Here is a 20,610-nt window from a genome sequence, read left to right as displayed (position 1 = left end):
ATGTATTTTTAAATAACCTCAAGAAAGTCATAATTTGCTTGCTGATATTAAACCAGCAGAAACAACAGCTAACCTTGTTGTGTAATTTCTTATAGATTATTCTCCATAACATAATAATGATCTGTTTTTCTGAGACTGTTGGAAAGGACTGAATGGACACGGAGATTAAACTACCTTAACAGTGCTGTGTCCAGGTTGTGTGGGTCAAGTTAGAGTGTCATCTGACAACGATAAAGAATCATAGAAAGAGTCACTTCTAACACTGAACAAGGAATTTTATTAGCAGAGCCTATTATTCCCAAGGCTACTCCATCTCTCTCTACAATATTCAAGAATTTCTGCCTAGAACTTTCCCCATACTCCCACTGATTGGCTTCCTGCAGTGTTTTTAAAAACATAGGATACATACCTTCACAAAGGGTTATGTAAAAACACTTTTGCTTTACTTATGAAGCCCTGGTATAGTGCTGCCAACTCTCACTATTTTATCATGACTCATAATATTTAGTGTTATTCTTAAACAACCAACTCCTGGAGTCATTCAAATATGTGAGAACTTGAGTTTTCATTTAAAAAAAAAGAAATTGTATGTTTCTAGTCCTCATAGTTGCAGAGAAAAGCTTGAAAATGTGACCCCAATGTATCCTAAAGGTTCAAAAATCAGAAAGCAACTAAAAAGAACCAAAATGGTTTGGTTTAGTTTTGGTTTTTTTAAATCTCATGATTTCTTAGCCAATCTCATGGTTTTTGCATGCTTGACTCTGATTTTTCAGTGCTTGTGGTTCGATAGTACTGTCATCTGTTTATGAAGATAGAAAAGAAGCTGGGGATGAAACCCAGGAGCAGAGCCATACAGGTAAGCTGGCACTGCCATTGTTATGCCGTCCCTATTCAGAGAGCTAACGGAACACTACTATTTCTGGGGCAGTCGGGTTTGAACCTTTCAAACAGTACAGCCACTTTGAAGAATTAATGTTACAATACTTCTGTATGAATGAATTAGTGTGGGTGTGCATCTTTACAAGTGTCGTGTTGGACCTTCAGAGCACTCAACTCTGTCTCAGTTCCTACACAGTAAAATCAGAAGGCCTGCAGTTTAAGAAGTGGTCTTACATCAAATAGTAAACTTCTATTTCAGTGGCCACAGAAACCACTGAAAGTTGTTTTTGTGGAGGATGAGTGGTAGAACCATGTCAAAACTGGAAGTGGTGTAACAGTAATAGCAGAAATCTACAACCTTGTTTTAGTGTTACTGCTAAGCAGCAGAATAAAAGTGACTTTTGTCTTGCTATGGCACCTACTATACAATACTTCAGATTCAATGGTTAACTGGAATTTCAGCAGAAACCCAAGCTATGCTGGTCCATCTTGACCTTTACTACTGATTTATCAGTAGGCTTTGCCTCCAGCATTAGCTTGGATGCTGTTGTTAAGGCTATCTGAGTCACACTGGCCTATACAGGCTCCAATGACTCACCAAAAAAACACCCTCATAGACTCAGAGCAGGAAGGAATATGGTGCAGGCCCAACTGGCAAACTGATACATGATTAAGCTCTGGCAGCTGGGACTGAGATTTGATGGGTATCAGTCTGTAAGGTCTAATGCAGACAGAGGTCCTCTTTCATCTGGGCCCCCAATACTCATACGACAAAGAACAGGTGAAAGGTGAAATAGGTTGCTGGACCTAATCTCTTATATAGTAGCAAACCTAGGGAGGCTGAGTGAGGGTTTCTTCGTTGGAATCTGCATTGGACTTGGTCTGCTGGGCAGTTTTACTCTCCTTGTAATGCTGATTGGTTTATTGAATAAATAAAGTTACAGCCTTGTTTAACCACATATTGTTATCCTATGTCTTTTTCCTGCATCTGTCAAGTTCAATCATTGACACACAAACATGGAACCCCACAATGCCATTTTCCTAGTCACTTTTCAGAGTAGAGCTGGACTTCAACATTCATTACATATTACAGATGGAGACAATTTTTTTTAAAAGGACAGTGCAACAGTATGTCACCTGAAGAGTTTAGAGTAGAGTTGTAATGGAGATCTAGTTTACATGGGATTTATTTTGTTTGAACACCAGTAAGAGAAATACTTGAACCTCAACCAATGGCAAGGGCCAATTTTGGCTGATGGAGGTGAGGAAGAAGGCCAGAGGTATTTCATTCAGTTGGCTGGTTGGTTCCACGGTTCTTTGCTCCACTGAAACACATCAAGACTATTCTTGTTCAGACAGTATGAGTACTTCTACACCAAGCAGTACACTGCTGCTAGTACACAGCTAAATATAGCCGACAATAGATATAATAGACTGACAACTGAAGGTCTCCTTAAACAGCCAATCTGTTATCCTTTAAAAAAGTGACAACCCAGTTTCTTTTGGTTTAGTTCACCTAATACATATAAATTCTTTTCTCTCAAATATATTGAAGATTTCAAAACAAACATAAATTTTTAAAATCTTTCTGTGCTTTATAACTTCCAACCAATCCTTCTCTGAATCTGAAAAGTGCGCATAGAATGCAAACATCATTCTGATCTAAAACATATGGAAAGTTTCTGCTTCAATGGCCATAGGGGCAATTTTACAATGTCATGCACAAATTTGAAATTTACTAAACATACTTCACAATGGATGAATAAAAACCGATAATGATAGTTAGCACTTAGAGTCAATATGAGAACCTAGATACATTTATAAGCCAGGATTTTCAGAAGTGACTAGCAATTTTAGGTGCCCAATTTGAGATAATTTAAAACTCCTGACTTTCAAAGGGAGGGTGCTCAGCTGTTTCTAAAAATCAGGTCCCTTTAGGGTGTTTCAAATTGAGCATCCAAAAATTGATGTACCCCAAATGACTTTTGAAAATCATTATAATAGATTATATTGCACTTTTCATTTTTATGTCTCAGTACTTTATAATGGTGGGTAAGCATTGTTAACTCCATTATACAGATAGGGAGAACTGGGGCACAGAGTTAAGTAATTTACCCATGCAAGTAAATGGCAGCACTAGGAACAGAACCTCCAGTTCAGTGGGATAATGGACAGTGTCAGGGGAGGGAGAAACTGTGTAAGTTCTTTGGAGCAGGCACCCTTTTTCTGTTCTGTTTGTACAGTGCCTAGCACAAGGAGGACTTGGCACAACGGGGTTAGTGGAGCTCCTAGGTGCTCCCACAATGCAAAGAAGACGAAATAATAAATTTCAGAATTACTGCTAAAGGATAGAAATACACACTTTAGTTATTTACATTTCCAACACTGAAAACTTCTGATGTTAGTATAGCACATTTCCTGTGGTTTGTGAATGGTGGGTGCATGTAGATAAATACAAATTCAAATCTATAGAGTAAGTTATTGTGAAGATGAAGCCAGCTAATGAAAGCCATCTTCCTCTTGGAGGGGGCCTATGGCACCAGCTTACACTGCTCCTGCCAGTCACACAACCATCTTGAGGAAGCATCAGGAAAGCAAGCTCCTTTTTCCTGTCTTTCCACTTGAGCCACAGGGTATGTCTACATTGCAGTTACAAACCTGCGGCTGGCCCAGGGGGCTCAGACGTTTGAGGTTGGACTGCAGTCTCAGCTCTGGGGCCCTCCCATCTCGCAGGGTCCTAGAACCTGGATTCCAGCCCAAGCCCAAATGTCTACACTGCAATTAAACAGCCCCTTAGCTCGAGCCCCACAAGCCCAACTCAGTTGGCACAGGTCTTTAATTGCAGTGTTGACATACAGGGAGTTTGTTTCTGCAGAAGTATTTGAGAGGCCATGCAACTCATTGTTTCCAGTTAGAACATGGGTGGGCAAACTATGGCCCATGGGCCAGATCCAGCCCGTGAGCCATTTTAAGGTGACCCGTGAGCCTAATCATGCGGCTTGGCCCTGCTCCGGTGCTCCAGCTGGGGTGCAGGGTCAGGGGCTGCACCACGTGGCTCCGGGAAGCCGTGGCATGGCCCCGCTCCAGCTCCTAAACACTCCAGTGGTCTCCTCCAGCACTCCAGTGGGAGCTGCAGGGGTGGTGCCTGCAGATGAGGCAGCATGCAGAACCACCTGGCCACGCCTCCACATAGGAGCCAGAGATGGGACATGCCACTGCTTCCAGGAGCCGCTTGAGATACGCGCCGCTCGGAGCCTGCACCTCTGAGCCTCTCCCCATGCCCCAACCCCCTGTCTCAGCCCTGATCCTCCTCCTCCTCTCCAAATCCTTTGATCCCAGCCCAGGGCACCCTCCTGCACCCCAAACCTCTCATCCTCAGTCCCACCCCACAGCCTGCACCTCTAGCCAAAACCTGCACTCCTGACCCAGCCCTGATTTCCCTCCCACCCTCCAAACCCATGGGTCCCAGCCCAGAGCACCCTCCTACACCCCAAACTCCTCAGCCCCAGCCCCACCCCAGAGCCTGCACCCCTCCTATACCCCAACCCCAATTTTGTGAGCAATCATGGTCTGCCATACAATTTGTATTCCCCGATGTGCTCACCCCTGAGTTAGAAAGTAATTGCCCATCAAACCTTGTTAAAAAACACCTGAGTAGAATTTTTTTTTCAATTAAAAATGTATATGTTTTAAATAAAGCAATTCCTTCCCTACTTTATTCATGCTTAAATTACACAAATGATTTTGGAGAAGCTATTATTTCATAGTCACTGGAAAATCTGCTTGTCATACGGATTGAGAGTGTGTGTGGTGGAGGAGGGGGTTGGGGTTTGCAGTGATGCCCAGATATTTAAGAACATCCACTAGTTTTGAGTACCTCCATTTTTGGATGCACATCTTGAGACACCTAAGACTTGATTTGCATAGATTCTGAGCATCCACAATTCCAGCGAAAGTTAATGAAAGGTGCTGGTGCTCAGTGTCTTCCTGGGAAACAAACAGCAAACAACTAAATCAGGCCTACTATTCAAGTGGACACTCCAAAATATATGAAGGCATCCAAAATTAGTGGACACTTTTGAAATTTTTGGGTTCAATCTTTCCCCCAAGTCCATATGAACTGACAAAGAGAAGAGAAAACCTCCACAGTAAAACTGATGTGATCAGTCCTGGGATCCATTAGCAAAGAGAATTAATGAAATATATTTGTATTAATTCCTTTACCTGCTAGTCCCTGAAATTTCAAAGCCATCTAGCAGAAGAAAAGGGGAAGGTATGTTGCAGTTACCTTGATACAGAATATTTATGAATAGCTGTTCAATTTAGCAAATTATAAATTGCATAAAAAAAGTAAAGGTTCATTAAATATGTGATCACCAATGCTGGTAATCTATGGGAAAATGTTACCTGCATCATAAAATTAAAGCATAGACTACGTATGCTAAACTAACTTTGATCTTGTATTTAGCTGTGACACTTTGAGTACATTTCCCAAATCTGAAGAGCTTTGTGTAGCTTGAAAGCTTATCTTTTATTGGACCGACTTCTGTTGGTAAGAGAGACATTACCTCACCCACCTTGTCTATCATAGGAAAACTACACATTGCAAATTTCTGAGAAGTGACTGTGTTAAATGAAATCAGACTTGTACATTAATAATTTTGGCCCTGTGGAACTTCACAACAATTATCAACGTAGACAGCGAAACTCATTTCCTTTATTTAGGAGGATACACTCTGCTGACCTTAGACAACAACTATAGGGGTTTTTTTCTTCCTTCTTTTGGAACTTGCTAGCTGATTGTTTCAGTTTTATTTATTTGTTATTAAAATCACATTTGATTAACATGGCTCATCACTCTTAACTTGTCCTCTCCTCTTTGAAACTGGGCACTGAGTAAGCTCACTATTTTAGAGCAATTACACTTATTAGCTCCAATGCCTTGCCAGCTTTCCAAACTCCTTATTCACATCAGAAAAGAACCAAGGATCGTCAAACAAACAAACAAAATTGTTCAGGATGCAAGAAAATACTCCAAATAATAGCACTTTACCCAGATATTTTTTTCTTCTGGCTTTAAAAGAAATCATAAATTAAAAGATACAGAGTTGCAGCATATGTCAGAAAGGGATGTGGGCAGGAAGCATTCAAAATACATTAGTGAGATAAAGAAGATTTAAAATTTAGATCAGAGATTAAATTCCCCCAAAGCGTCTTTGGTCTGAGGTTGTCTTTTCCTTAACACTTCAATATGTTGTCTGCACATGCACACACACAGAGAAACACACACAGAAGCACAAAATATGAGCACCAAAACAAGGTGTACCTTTAAATAGTCTTTGGATTCTTCAAACCCAAACATTCCAAATAAGTTATTTTAAGACCATGATGTTCCAGTACCTTAACAGAGTTTTTCCTCCCTTCCAAGTGAGTTAAAGTCTTAAGAGAGCTGTAACTTAAAAGACTGCGGAATTCTCCCTTTGGAACATGTCAGATTAGTCAGTGCTTCATTAATGTACAAACCCAGTTCCCAAGCTGTTCTTTTCAATAACACTTACAGCTGTTTCCTTGCCAAGTAAACCCATTAACAAGTGAAAGGCGCATGTATAAGAACAACTAACAATTGTTAAATAAAAGCAGATCTTGATTTTCTTACCTCACAATTAGGAATAGACATATATATATTTGCAAGAAGCAAAAGAAAAAAAAACAAAAACAAAAAAAACCCACGCTTGCTGAAGAACTTTAGCAGGCCCTGCTCAACCCCCTGCTCCACAGGGAATTAGCCATCACATTCCAGCCATGTCATCAGAACAATGAAAGGTGAATGTTGTGCAAAACAGCTTGGGACCACTCACTGATGATGTCATCCCTCCCTTATATGGTTCATTATTGTGCAGATTTACTTTGGTCAGTGAGAAGGGGTGGAGCCCAGTGACTCTAGAAGGAAGGCAGTTCTTAGGAAAAGAAAATAAGCTGGCTGCAGAAAGGCTTAGCAAAATGCATAATCTATTCTAGATGGGGGGAAAACTGCATCCCTTCCATCTTCCCCTCACTTTTTTTCCCTTCAGAAAAACTGGATTCCAGCCAATTCTATTCAGCATGGCTGAATGTAAGTCGCAATCACATTAGCTGAAGATGCAGCATACTGAGCTGAAATTAGTCAGGATTTAGGTAAACAATTGATCAATATAAAGAATTCCATCCAAAATACAACACAACTAATGAATAGCAAACAACTTTTAAGTTACCTTTTCTTGCAGTTGCTTTCTTGGAAGTTATCTTTAGCAAAAATGGATATGAATAAGTGCTCTACACTGATTTGATGCTTCTGAATTTAAATCAGTTTATCTTCAGGGTTTGCTTTTGTCAGCGTTCTGCTATAATCCCATCTCCCCTCTCCCCCCACCTACCCCCCAGTGTATTATTAACAGCTTCCCACCCTCCACCACCAGGTTTATAACTTAGCAGTTATAAGATATTCATTTGAAATCAGGGAGCATCTATGAGTTATGTTCTTTTAAATTAAACAAGTATGCACAAAAGAGAAGTCTACCAGGCTGAGTTGCCACTTTTGTTCCTTTAGCTGAAGAAAAGCTTGAGGGGTTTTTTTGTTTGTTTGTTTTCTTTTTTGTGGGGTGTGTGTGTTAACTTTAACAGTCATACTCCTGTTGATGATTTATTGACCCTATGGTCCATTCATAAAGGGATTTATATACTTATGTAAATAAAGGAAATCTATTGCTGCCGTCCCCCCGCCCCCACTCCAAAAATAATAAACTTGATTGTTTGTTTTTAAAAGCAGATGCATGGCAGCAGGACAATCACAAGAAACAGTAACAGGACAGAAGAGTATAGTATTGCCAACACCCAGTGTTTAAAAATCATGAATCACACCGCTCCCTCCCCCTCCAGTCATTGAGTTTTTTGGGTCCTTTAAATGCCCTTCGATCCTCTATGCTTTGTTTGGGTCACCTTTCTCTCCACAAGCCCGAGGACTAGAAACTTTTTTTTTTTTTTAAACAAGAGACTTTCAAGCTTTCATTAATCACAGGATTCCAGAAGCTGGACTTTTAAGAAATAAAATCAAATATATTGTGAGATGGAAACACTGCAAACACTCTGTTGTTATACATAAATATCGTTGAGGTTGCAAAGTCAAGCACTCAAAAATTAGAAAATTCCAGAGTTAAGGTTGCCTGTGCAACCATAATTCAGCTCCTTTGTGAGTATGTATTATGATACAGCCTTTAATTACATAATCACATACTTTTTTCCTACAGGACCCCTGCCTTGTTCAGTGCACAGAAAGGCACTGCTCTGGACATGAACCATGGCTGTGCAGTGAAAGAGGTTCTTGTAGGACCCCGGCTTCATATTTTGCAGAAGTTGGACGGTATATAGGGAATGAGACGGGACTGCAGGAAAATAAAGTTCAGTCTTATGGTTTAAGGCAGGTAAATGCTTCCATGGAGAATTAGATTCTATCTGTGCCTCTGCCACAGAGTTCTTACGTGATGCTGGGAAAACCACCAAACTCTTAACAGGTGGTCACTAATTGTGTGTGCCTCATTTTCTGTGTTCCCAACTTGAGAAGTGCTGAGCACTCACATCTGCAACTGAAGTCGATGGGAACTGCAATTTAAACATGTAAATGCTATAGAATGCAAAGTACTCTGAAAAATCAGGTAGTAGTCATCTCAAATTGGGCCCACAAAATTAGTGGATACTTTTGAACTTAATCTTTCTGTGCCAAAGTTCCCTATCTGTAAAAAGGGGATAATAATACCCAATTTTCTCATAGGGCTGTTGTAAAAATAAATTCATTCATATTTGTGATGTAATCAGAAACTATAGAAAAGCTTTCAGAGCAAGGTTTGAATAATGTACAGTAAATAAGGCCTGGAACCACACATAGAACAACGAGGAGAAAACATAACATTGACTAGCTAATCAATAATGAGTACCATCCATCCTATGCACTGAATGAATCTGGGGGCCCGTGAAAAAAATAATGTGATCATGTAATTAAAGACTGCATCATAATGCACAGGTACTTGGAAGCCAAATGAAGATTACCCTTAATTCTGGCATTTCCAAATGTTTGAGTGTTTGCAACCTTAATAAATGTTCACTTAAAGTAGTTTGTGTGTAAGTTCCTAGGTTTGTTAAAAAGCAAATTGACAACAGAAAATTACATCATGTGGCATCATACTGACATCCACAGGGGTCATCAGCAGAGTTGGAACCTTTAGATCCACCAGATAGACCTCTGCCTCTTGAACTAATGGAGTAGCTGATAGCAGTAGCACATTGTTATCCTCTTTATGGACCAACACTAGAGGCGGATGGAACACTTTGGCTGTATATTTCACAGATATCTGCAGACAGCCAAGAGTGGCGGGTATAAGAGGATTGGGGAGGCCTCCCCAATGGGACAAGAAATGCTGGATGAGACACACCTCCCTTTGGAGGTGCACCAGCCTGCCACCTTTGGAGTGCCACCACCAGCAACTCCTGAGAAGTGTGGGGTCTACTGGAATCCAGACGATGGCTCCACCTATGCTCCAATTCGAGGTCCCATTCCTGCTTGGACCTGCCTGCACTGCACTTCTTCCTGCCCACACTCCATCTCTTCCCCTGAGGCCCTCCCACTACCTGCCCCTCACTCCTCTCCACCTGCTCTCCCCTCATCGCTTGCACTTATGGCAGGAGGGGGCAGAAAGGAGCAAATGGCAGGGTGCTCAGGGGAGGGGGCAGAGAGGAATGAGCAGTGGGTGGGTGGGGGGACTTGGGGAAGGGGCAGAGAGGTGTGAACAGCAGGCAGGTGAAGAGCGCATCGGGGAAAGAGGTGGAGTTGGGGCAGAAAGAGGCAGAGCAGGGGGGTCTTGAGTGAAGTGAAAGGCGGGGCCACGGTCTGGGTGCTGGTGGCCTCTCCCACTTCTAGGGAACTTCTGGCACTCCCGCCCAGCCTCCCCAAATGCAAGAGTCATGCACCGCTTGTGCAAACAGCAGAGGAATGGTGAGACTCAGGAATCTTCGGCTACGTTCCATGCTCTGAAGAGAAGTGTGTGCTAGTGGGCACAGAGTCTATTTCTCATTTCCCCCAAGGGTGACCCCTTCTCCCTCCTTTCTAACCTGCCCTTGTCCCAGTCCTGCCTCATCATCCCAGTTCCATTTTCTTCACCTGGCCAGTCCCAATCTCCATTCCTCAGGCTTTTCATCCCAGTCCCAGTATTCTGGGTCAGCAAATCCTAGTCTTGCCAGTTGTGACATGCCCCCTGGACTCCCCATTCCAGTCTCAGTATCCACACCTCAACCCCCACTGCCATTACCCAGCCATTCTCAGTTCCCCACTTCTTCATTTCATCTTTCTCTCCTTCACCATCCCCCAACCCATATTCCTCATCCCCACTGCCTCATAGTCACAATCTCCTTGCCCGATCTCAGTGTCCACCACTTCCAACTCCCTATCCCTTGCCCACCCAGCCCCACTTCTCTCCTCCCCAACACCTCCACCCCCAGCTCCTCATCAGGTTTGACTCCTCATCCCTATCTTATGTCTGACTCCTCACCCCTATCTCAGTCCCAGTATCCTGGCCCAGTCAGTCCCAGTTTCCACCACAGCTCCTCCTTTTACTCAATCTTTTACTAGCTCCCAGTCCCATCCCTGCTAGCCCCATTTCCCTCCCTGGCTCCCAGTCCTGCCCCCTCTGCAACTCTCAGTACCAGTTTCCCTCTTCAAAGTCACAGTCTCAGCCCCTCCACCCTGTCCCCAAGGGTGAAGCTAATCACACACAGAGACTGCCAGTGCAGGTCCAGCTCTCTTGTTCTGGTTCATTCAATCAGGCAGCTTCCTCCTCCACACTGCCTGGAGTTGTGTCTTTGAAAGCACAGGAGAGACAGGCTCTCTCTGCTCTCAATTCAGCATGTCCTGCAGCTCAAAGCTGCACTTACAGGGAAAGTCCTGGGCTGTAGCTTGCCAAGGGTGCATGGAATCTTTGGGGAAATTTAGCTGCTCAAATCTAAGGTGTTTTTAACATGTGAAAACTGTGATTTTTCAAAGGCTTAGAATAACCATTTGGGCAGATTTTCACAGGGATGGCAAAAGGCACATGACATCCCTCACATAAAGGGCACTTCCCTGCCAAATTTCAAATCCCTGTTCCAAGAGTGCAGAACGCTAGACCCTTGCAAAGAAGAGGTCACTAGAATTTTGTAACATGGGCAAAACAATGTGTTTTCCCTAGCCTCATTCTTGGAGAGAGCTGAACAGCTTGAGCTAAAATAAACGAGAGAGAGAGAAAGAGAAAGAGAAAGATCAGCCTAAGATAGATATGTGACATGGAAAATTTCAGCCCCAGCACGTGATGTTTGGCAAAGTTAAAACAACACCTAGGTCTTCCATAGCGCTTTTCATCAGTAGACCTCAAAGCACTATACAAAGGAGGTAAGCAGCATTATCCCCATTTTACAGATGAAGAAACTAAGGCACAGAGCAGTGATTTGCCAGCAGGCCAGTGGCCAAAATGGGAATAAAATCCTTGTTTCCTGAGTCCCAGTCCAATGTGCTACCCACTAGTCCATACTGCCTCCCTATAAGCAACTGAAAACAAGGTCTTATAATGGGAAGTGTCAGGCAACCTTTATAGCAGGTGGTGCTTCCACCCCTGCGATGAATTATTTGTATTGCTGTAGTACCTAGGAGCCCCAGGTATGGACCAGAACCTCTTTGTACTCGGCCCTGCCAAACTCTTTTTTGTGTATTGACCTAGAGTCATGAGGCACATTAAGGAGAAAAAATTTCTCCTTGTAAAGTTTAAGATACTGATACATCAACTGTATTTGCATATTCATTTTAGGGCTGGCATTCAGCCAATATGCCCTGACTGCACTTTTTACTAACTGCATACACAGCTCCAACTGATTGCCATATTTAGGGTCAGGAAGAAATCTTCTCCCAGGTCAGATTGGCAGAGACGGTGGGGGTTTTTCACTTTCCTCTGCAGCATGAGGAATGGGTCACTTGCAGATTTAAACTAGTGTAAAAGATGAATTCACTGTAACTTGATGTATTTAAACCATGATTTGAGGATTTCAATAACTCAGCCAGAGGTTAGGGGTCTGTTACAGGAATAGACGGGTGAGATTCTGTGACTTGCAATGTGCCGGAGGTCAGACTAGATGATCATGGTGGTCCCTTCTGGCCTTAAAGTCTATGAGTCAGTGTATGTCTGTTTCAAAGAGTGTCTCTGTTCTCATGCTGGGTTTTAGCCAGCATAACACTAGGCATATCTCCTAGAAATCTAGAGGGAGACAGTGGGGTTGGGGGCCTGTGTGTAGCAGGATTTGGGTTAGAGAGTGAGTAGGGTTGGGGCCCTAGAGTGTGAGAGAAAGCAGCACACAGCAAGGGATGAGTCATGATCGAGAGAAGCTGAAGTGGCCTGCAGGAGTAAGAGGTCAGGAAGGGAGAGAGGAAGGAAACTGGAGAGGCGTGCACACACACACACACACACACACACACTAGGGGGAAAGGAAGATAATATCAGTGAGGCTGGAGAATAATGAGTGGGAATCCAAAATACTGGAAGAAGGAGGCAAATAAAAAAATAGAAACAAATAGAAAAACAGGAATGTAACTATGTACATAGAGTCAAAGATTCCAAGGTGAGAAGGGACCATTGTGATCATCTAGGCTGACCTCCTGTATAGCACAGACCATAGACCTTCCCCAAAATAATATCCTTTTAGAAAAACATCCAATCTTGATTTTAAAATTGTCATTGATGAAGAATTCACCATGACCCTTGGTAAATTGTTCTAATAGTTAATGACTCTCACCATTAAAAATGTACACCTTATTTCCAGTCTGAATTTGTCTAGTTTCAAATTCCAGCCAGTGAATCATGTTATACCTTTCTCTGCTAGACTGAAGAGCACAATATATATTTGTTCCCCATGTAGATATTTATAGACTGTAGTCAAGTCACACCTTAATCTTCTCTTTGTTAAGCTAAATAGATTGAAAGACTCAAGGAGCTCACTTATAAGGCATGTTTTCTAACCCTTCAATCATTCTCAAAGCTCTTCTCTGAACCCTCTCCAATTTATCAACATCCTTCTTGAACTGTGGGCACCAGAATTAGATAGAGTCTTCCAACAGCAGTCACACCAGTGCCAATATAGAGGTAAAATACCCTCTTTACTCCTCAAGATTCTCCTGTTTATGCATCTCACGATCACATTAGCTCTTTTGGCCATAGCATCACAGTGGGAACTCATGTTCAGCTGATTATCCTCCATGACCCCAAATCTTTTTCATCAGAGTCACTGCTTCAAATGATGGAGTCCCTATCCTGTAAGTATGACTGACATTCTTTGTTCCCATATATATAAATTTACATTTAGCCATTGATAACAAATTTTAAGCAGAGGAGGGCCAAGAAGTGATGCCAGCAGGACCTCTCTGGAAGCAAACCCTCTTGATGATGATTCCCTGTTTACAGTAACATTTTGAGACCTATTAGTCAGTCATTTTTAGTCCATTTAATGTATGCCAGATTAATATTATATCATTCTAGTTTCTTGAATCAAAATTTCAGGCACTAACAAGTCAAACGCCTAACAGAAGTGTAAGTATATTATGCCAATACTATTACCTTTATCACTGTAATCTCATAAAAAATATATCAAGTTAGTTTGACAGGATCTATTTTCCATAAACCCATGTTGATTGGCATTAATTACATTACCCTCCTTTAATTCATTATTAATCAAGTCCCCTATCAGCTGCTTCATTATCTTACCTAGGACTGATGTCAGGTTAACAGGCCTATAATAACCTAGGTCATCCTGTTTACTCTTTTAAATACAGACACCAACTAATACCCCATCTTGTGCTTTATTTGTTAGGACATTGATCCATCAGCATTCAAGGTCATTTTCTTCCAAGTTATCAGTTACTCGGAAACAGTAAAACCACTTTTGACAGACTGCATCTCTCCCTACCCTTTTGCCCACTTGATCCTTTCTAACTAGGTTATAACCCTTGATTTTAACATTCCAATTGTGTGAGCCATCCCACCAGGTTTCAGTCTTATCAATTAGACCAAGTTTATGCTCATAAATAAGCAATTTCAGTTTTTCTTGCTTGTTACCCAGGCTCCAAACATTGGTGCATGGGCAATTAAAGAATTTCTTCTCATCATGTCCTTTGGTTCCTTGATTAATTTTGTTCTCAGCATCTCTCTTTTGTGCTGAGTGCCCATATCTTCCCATTTTTTACCCACCCCTTTTGCTATTAGTTTAATCCCCTCCTGACTACTCTAGCCAGCCTGTCCCCAAGCAGGTGGTCCCCCATCAACTGGATCAAGGATTCAGGCCTAAATTCATATCAGTTTTTATATGTTTAATGTTTTTATCTTTACTTGCTTTGTAGGTCTGTAACTGCATAAATCATGGCCCTTGAACCACGCCACCTTTTACCCCCATGTGGAACATGGATTTAATTTGATAAGTAAAAGTGAACAGCTAAAAAGTATTTAAATCCATTTTCAAAAATAACGAATTTTTCTCTCAAAACATATTGAATCAGAAAGAGCTTATCAGATTTCAGATATAGATTTTGTTTCAGTTTTATCTAGAATTCTGTGTGTTTACACATTCTTAGGCCCCAATCCTGGAAACTGGGCAGCCCCCTATGTAGCGTTCCATTAGGAATTTATGCATGAGTAAGGGTTCTGATTGTAGGATCAGGGACCTTTATCAATATCCACAAAACCCCTCACAAACCACCTTCCCTTAGATTGATAGGGGAGGAGAAGATTTTATTTAACTCTCAAGGAAATCCTGCAAAACTAGAAAGAGGTCTTGCTGTATGACATGAAGCTAAACAAATGCATATCATATACAGAATCCCTTGACTCTCAAACAAATGTTTTCCCCACACATTTATCATAGTATGTTTGGCTGGCTGCTTGCTGTGTTTTTTTTTGGTTTTTTTTAATATAGAAAAGCCCATCACGATATCCAAGACTAAGACTCTCCCTTAAATATGGCTTGTGTAGTGGGTTTAAGAATTAAAACACTTTCCTTCATTTATTTGAGCTATTGCACTGTGCCAAAGTATAATGCAGCACATGAGATATAACAGCATGAACTAAGGCTGAATAGAGTTTCACCTTTAACCCTGAGAGACTCTTTTGAAGTGTGGGAATTAAATTCAGAGACTAAGCATTAAATGCCTTTTTAAAATTACTTTTTAATCTCTCAGTTTACACAAGAGGACTGAATAGGTCTAACTTATTCCCTACAAGATTTACAGGTAAGCACAACTTTTGCTCCTTAATCTCTACATTTAAGCTTTCAGCAACATGAAGTAGTTTAAAACACTAAATTCCAGAACAAATTGCACTCACAACATTTGAGAAACCACATAAGACAAAAAACAGGAAAAGAAAAAGTGGGGGGAGGGAGGAGAATCACAAATTCCAGCCTAATTCAAAATTTGTGCTACATAGCTGGGTAAAGTCTTTTGCTACAATGAAGACAAGAAACTGGGAAGCAAAAGATGAAATTGATTTTTAACGAAGTGCTAACAAACTACACATTGCTCTGATTTGTTGCTCTCTTTTGTCGGTGTTCTTAACTGTCTGTAGCCATTGCCCTTAGCAAATGAGTATTTGATTACGAAATTTGCTTTGAACACTGCTTTGTATTCTTTCCAGGGACAGCCCCACTCTCTCCCTTGCTCTTTATCTTCAGTGCAAGAACATATGTAACATTAATAGCAAAGGTAGTATCTGCAACCTCTCCAGATTCTCTAGCTATATTACAAATAACCCTAATGCTGCTACTAGTGCAAAGCAAAACAAAACAAAAGATTTATCTGGATTTGTATTTACTTATAGATATGAAAATGCACAGCATGTAGCTTGACAGACTGCAAATTACTGTCCATAAAAAACCCTAAGCAATGAAAACTTTTCATTATTAGGCTCCAGTGTTCTCCTTGATCTTTTAGGGCACTTGTCTTTGCTATATGTTTCTGGATAATTAGCACTCATTTGTTAGGTGCAAATCTGTCTTCAAACTTCCACCTGTCCACATATCTTCCCATAGCTTAATCGATGTTAATGAATTCAATGGAACAAATTCCTGGTAGAGCATAAAAGAAAAACTCAGAAAAAAAACAACTTTTTAATAGACTGTTGAAAATATATTGAACTAGGTGGTTCCCTGTGCCTTTTGGGAAAAGTATGCACTAAAGATATATGTATACCAAATCCTTGAAACTGAACCTTGTAGGAAAAGCCTAAGTAAAAGACCACAAGTTGGAATCTGTTCTGTTATATATTCTAGGCGATACATTTTTTGCAGTATACGTAATACACCCTAAAAAGCTTCATTTGGTGATCTAAGCTGAACAACTGGCTTTGTTCACCTTTCTTCTTATTTAAAACAGGTTGTTCCAGGCAGCTGTTAAAAAACCCCCAACACTTTGTTTTATTATTCTCTAGATAATTTCTAAATAAGTCATTCTGCCTGGGTTTAAGTTTTTTCTTCTCTTTTCTTTTCAGTACATACATTTCACTATGTTTTTATGTTGTTGCCTTTTATGGCAGTATGATCCATGAGTTAATCATAAACATTTCTTTCTTTTTGGCTTAGGAGAAAACATTCTTGCTTTCATGGAACTGCTATATGTTGTGATACTATTTCAAAAAAGCTTGTTTTGGAAGCAATGATATTACACACCTGAGTGGGAGATATTTAATAAAAGAAACAAAACAAAAATGATTTAACTTAAATCATAGATAAATGCAAAGAATCATAATAGTTGGTTTATATGACTAATCCTTTATCTGCCTATGAAGAAAGCCAGTGTCAATGAGACTTCTCTGAGCAATGATGCTTAAAGCTGAAGATCATTCAGGACCCACCTAGATGGCAAGTTGCACTATGTCAGGGTTCTAATTGCTTTATGGCATGGTTTGTTCTTGCCAGTATGGCCAGAATTCAATCATGTTATACAGCCATATCACCCCTCTTTAACAACAGGGGCCAAGTATATCCCTGGAGTAAGTGGCCTCAACTCTCAATGATTTTGGGGGAGGGGGGGGTGTAAGCTACTAATGTCAGGGCTGTAGCATAGTTCCATGTTGCCTCCTATCTAGATGTTCATAGAATATCAGAGTTGGAAGGGACCTCAGGAGGTCATCTAGTCCAACCCCCTGCTCAAAGCAGGACCAAGCTCCAGACAGATTTTTGCCCCCAATCCCTAACTGGCCCCCTCAAGGATTGAACTCACAACTGGGGTTAGCAGGCCAATGCTCAAACCACTGAGCTATCCCTCCCCCCAGGGCCCACCTCATCACTGTAGCATCTTAGAGCTAGTCTACACTAGACTGTAGCACTTCTGGGGAAGACGGTCTATGCCGATGGGAGAGAGCTCTCCTGTTGGCATAATAAATCCGCCTCCATGAGAGGTGGTAGCTATGTGGGTGGGAGAAACTCTCCCGATGACATAGCGCTGTTCACACTGGCACTTAGGTTGGTGTAACTACATTATTCGCGGGGAGGCCTTATTCACACCCCTGAGCGACGTAAGCTATACCAAAGCAAGTAGCACTGTAGACCTGGCCTAGGCAACTTCCATGTTGTTTCAGAGTTCACTACTGATCCTCTCTTGCTCTAGTCAGGTTTCCTCCCTCCTTTTCCCCAACCCCATCTTCTTTTCCACCTCATTTAGTTCTTCCTCTTCTTCCTCCTTTTCTCCAGTTTTCTCTCCTCCCCTCCCCTATCTCTTGCTGCCTTTATTTTTTTAATTGTTTATGTAAAAACACTAAGTTGAGGCTGTGAAAAATGCTAAGTTTTATATTCAGCTCTGAAGGCCATGAGGTTAGAGGTCATTTGGAATGCAGAGGAAGAAGAATCCATAGTCTTGGGCCAGCCACACTCTGTCTTCCATTCTCAGAAGTTTGACTCGAGAGGGTGTCAGTTTCATAGTTCTAGTGGAATGTATCTGTCATGCGAGATGACAGAGGAGAGAAAACTGGTTCCTTAGGTAGCTTGAACCAGTGTCATGCAGGACTTTAGAGAAGAGAACTGAGATCTTGACCTTGATGTGGTGCTGTAAAGGGAGCTAGTGCAGTAAACAGAATACCAGAGTGGCATGTTCTCTTGTTGCTGAGTAGACTGGCGGTAGCATGCTGGACCAATTACAAGCTTTTTGTGACTGGAACAGTCTTCCTTCCCATTCCACTCAGCACCATATCTTTCTTTCTTCAAGGTCTTCCTTAAAAATCGCCAATTCCACTCCCACCCACTTTTCAAGCAATTCCTCTTCTTTTACTCTGATCATGCCAATCAATCCTTAATATCCTGTACACTGTTTAAAAACAATTGATTCAGGGTCTCAGTATTTGGGTCTTTTTGATTTGTGTTTGTATAGCTCAGGGATCGACAACCTTTGGCATGCAGCCCCATCAGGGAAATCCACTGGTGGGCCGGGACGGCTTGTTTACCTGCAGCATCTGCAGGTTCGGCCGATCGCAGCTCCCACTGGCCGCAGTTCGCCGTTCAAGGCCAATGGGGGCTGCAGGAAGCGGCACGGGCCGAGGGGCCCAGTCCATCACTGGGGCTCCTAGGCACATCCATAATACAAATAGTAAATCATCATCATCAATAATTCTCACAGCCCCTCATTCCAGAGCTATAGTGTCCTATATAGACTAAGTTCTTTAAGTTCTTACCTACTTTTATAAAGCTCCATGAAACCTCCCCAACTCTCCATCAGCCCCATTTCCCTTCTTCCCTTCACCTCTAAACTCATCAGCACTGAATGAACCATTTACAACTGTTGCCTTGAGTTTCTTTTGTCCAAGCCAGTCATGAATCCCTTCTACTTTTTCTAGTCTACTGAAACTGTTATCACTAAAGTCTCTAATAAGTCTTCACAGCCAAATCTCAGGGCCTCTTACTCCATCCTCATCTTCTTTGACCTAACATCTCTTCACCTCTCCCCTTCCCTCCATTCTTCCACCTGCACAAGCCCTACCACATTCTTCTCTCTGACTACTTTATACCTACCTCCTCTCGTTGCCCTTTCTTCCTTTGCAAATCTTCCACTTGAAATCATTTTCCGTGTTCACCTCCTCTTTGTTTCTGGTATCATCTGTCCTAAACAGATCCTCCTTTTATTCCTGCCATCCTTTCCTCTCAGACCCCTTCCTTTCCCCCATTATGCTGGTTTTAATTTTGCTGACCTTCTTTCCAGTTGCTGTTCTTTCTCATAATGCTGCCTAGAAGCAGCATGTATGGATCACAGGATGACTATGAGCTGCCAGTGTGATGTGGCAGTGAAAAAGGCTAATGCAACCCTAAGATGCATCAGGCAAGGCATTTCCAGTAGAGATAGTGAAGTATTATTACCATTATACAAGGCATGGTGAGACTCAGAAGTGCTGACTTTCTGAGTTTGCGAGGGGTGCTCCACCCCTTCCCCCAAACCTGCCTCCCTCCCCCCGCCTCTTCCCACACCTGCTCTGCCCCACCCTTCCCACCCCATTCTGCCTCCTCTCCCTGCCTTTTCCTTCCCCCTCTCCTCCCTCTCGCCCCAAGCACCTCCTGCACACTGCTGAACCGGCAGGCGGGAGGGGGAGGAGCTGATCCATGGGGATGCCAGTGGGTGCTAAGCACCCACTGTTTTTTTCCATGGGTGCTCCAGCCCCGGAGAATCCACAGAGTCAGCACCTATAGTAAGACCTCACCTGGAATATTGTGTGCAGTTCTGGTCTCTCGTGTTTAAGAAAGATGGATTCAAACTGGAACAGATGCAGAGAAGGGCTACTAGGATGATCAGAGGAATGGAGAACCTACCTCATGAGAAGAGACATAAGGACTTGGCTTGTTTAGCCTAACAAAATGAAGAATGAGGGGAGATATGATTGCTTTCTATAAATACATTAGAGGGACAAACACTGGGGAGGGAGAGGAGTTATTTAAGGTAAGGGCCAATGTAGGCACAAGAACAAATGGATGTCAACTGGCCAATCATAGGTTTAGGCTTGATATTAGACAAAAGTTTCCAACCATCAGAGGAGTGAAGTTCTGGAATAGTCTTCCAGGGGAAGTAGTGGGGGTAAAAAACCTAACTAGGTTTAAGACTGAGCTTGATAAGTTTATGGAGGAGATGGTATGATGAGATTGCCTACAATGGTATATGCCCATCTGCGACTGCTATTAGCAAATATCTCCAATGGCTGGAAATGGAGCAATAGATGGGGAGGGCTCTGAGTTACTACAGATCATTCTTTCCCATGTGTCTGGCTGGTGGGTCTTGCCCACATGCTCAGGGTCTAATTGATCGCCATATTTGAGTTCGGTAAGGAATTTTCCCCCAGATCAGATTGGCAGAGATTTCTGGGATGGGGGCGGGGGGTTGCTTTCCTCTGCTGCGTGGGGCACGGGTCACTTACTGGTTTGAATTACAGTAAATGGTAGATTTTCTGTAACTTGATCTCTTTAAATCAAGTGTTGAGAACTTCCAGTAACTCAGCCAGAGGTTATGGGCCTATTGCAGGAGTGAGTGGATGAGGGTCTGTGGCCTGTGATGTGCAGGCAGTCAGGCCAGATGATCATGGTGGTCCCTTCTGGCCTTAAATTCTATGAGTCTATAAATCTAGTGAACCAATGATGGGGCTGGTGGACAGAAACTCCTGCGTTCTAAGC

At 42.1% G+C, this 20,610-nt stretch overlaps 1 protein-coding gene across 8 annotated transcripts in view; it reads right to left on the bottom strand.

Moving 5' to 3' along the window:
* Nucleotides 1-20,610, bottom strand: part of FILIP1 (filamin A interacting protein 1) — a 193,116-nt gene that overhangs the window by 23,263 nt on the left and 149,243 nt on the right. Inside the window, exon 1 of one of the 8 annotated variants that reach the window (XM_039529200.1) lies at nucleotides 6,536-6,730. The exons of 6 other annotated variants lie outside the window; for them this stretch is intronic. The gene's annotated coding sequence lies outside the window, so the exon portion shown is untranslated. Of the gene's footprint in view, nucleotides 1-6,205; nucleotides 6,297-6,535; nucleotides 6,731-20,610 lie in introns of those variants that run through there. One more of the 8 variants, XM_039529201.1, reaches the window with a different exon arrangement.

The sequence above is a fragment of the Mauremys reevesii genome, linkage group 3 (genome assembly GCF_016161935.1).
Source record: "Mauremys reevesii isolate NIE-2019 linkage group 3, ASM1616193v1, whole genome shotgun sequence".
NCBI lineage: Eukaryota > Metazoa > Chordata > Testudines > Geoemydidae > Mauremys > Mauremys reevesii.
This window is presented reverse-complemented; position numbering and strand designations above follow the sequence as displayed.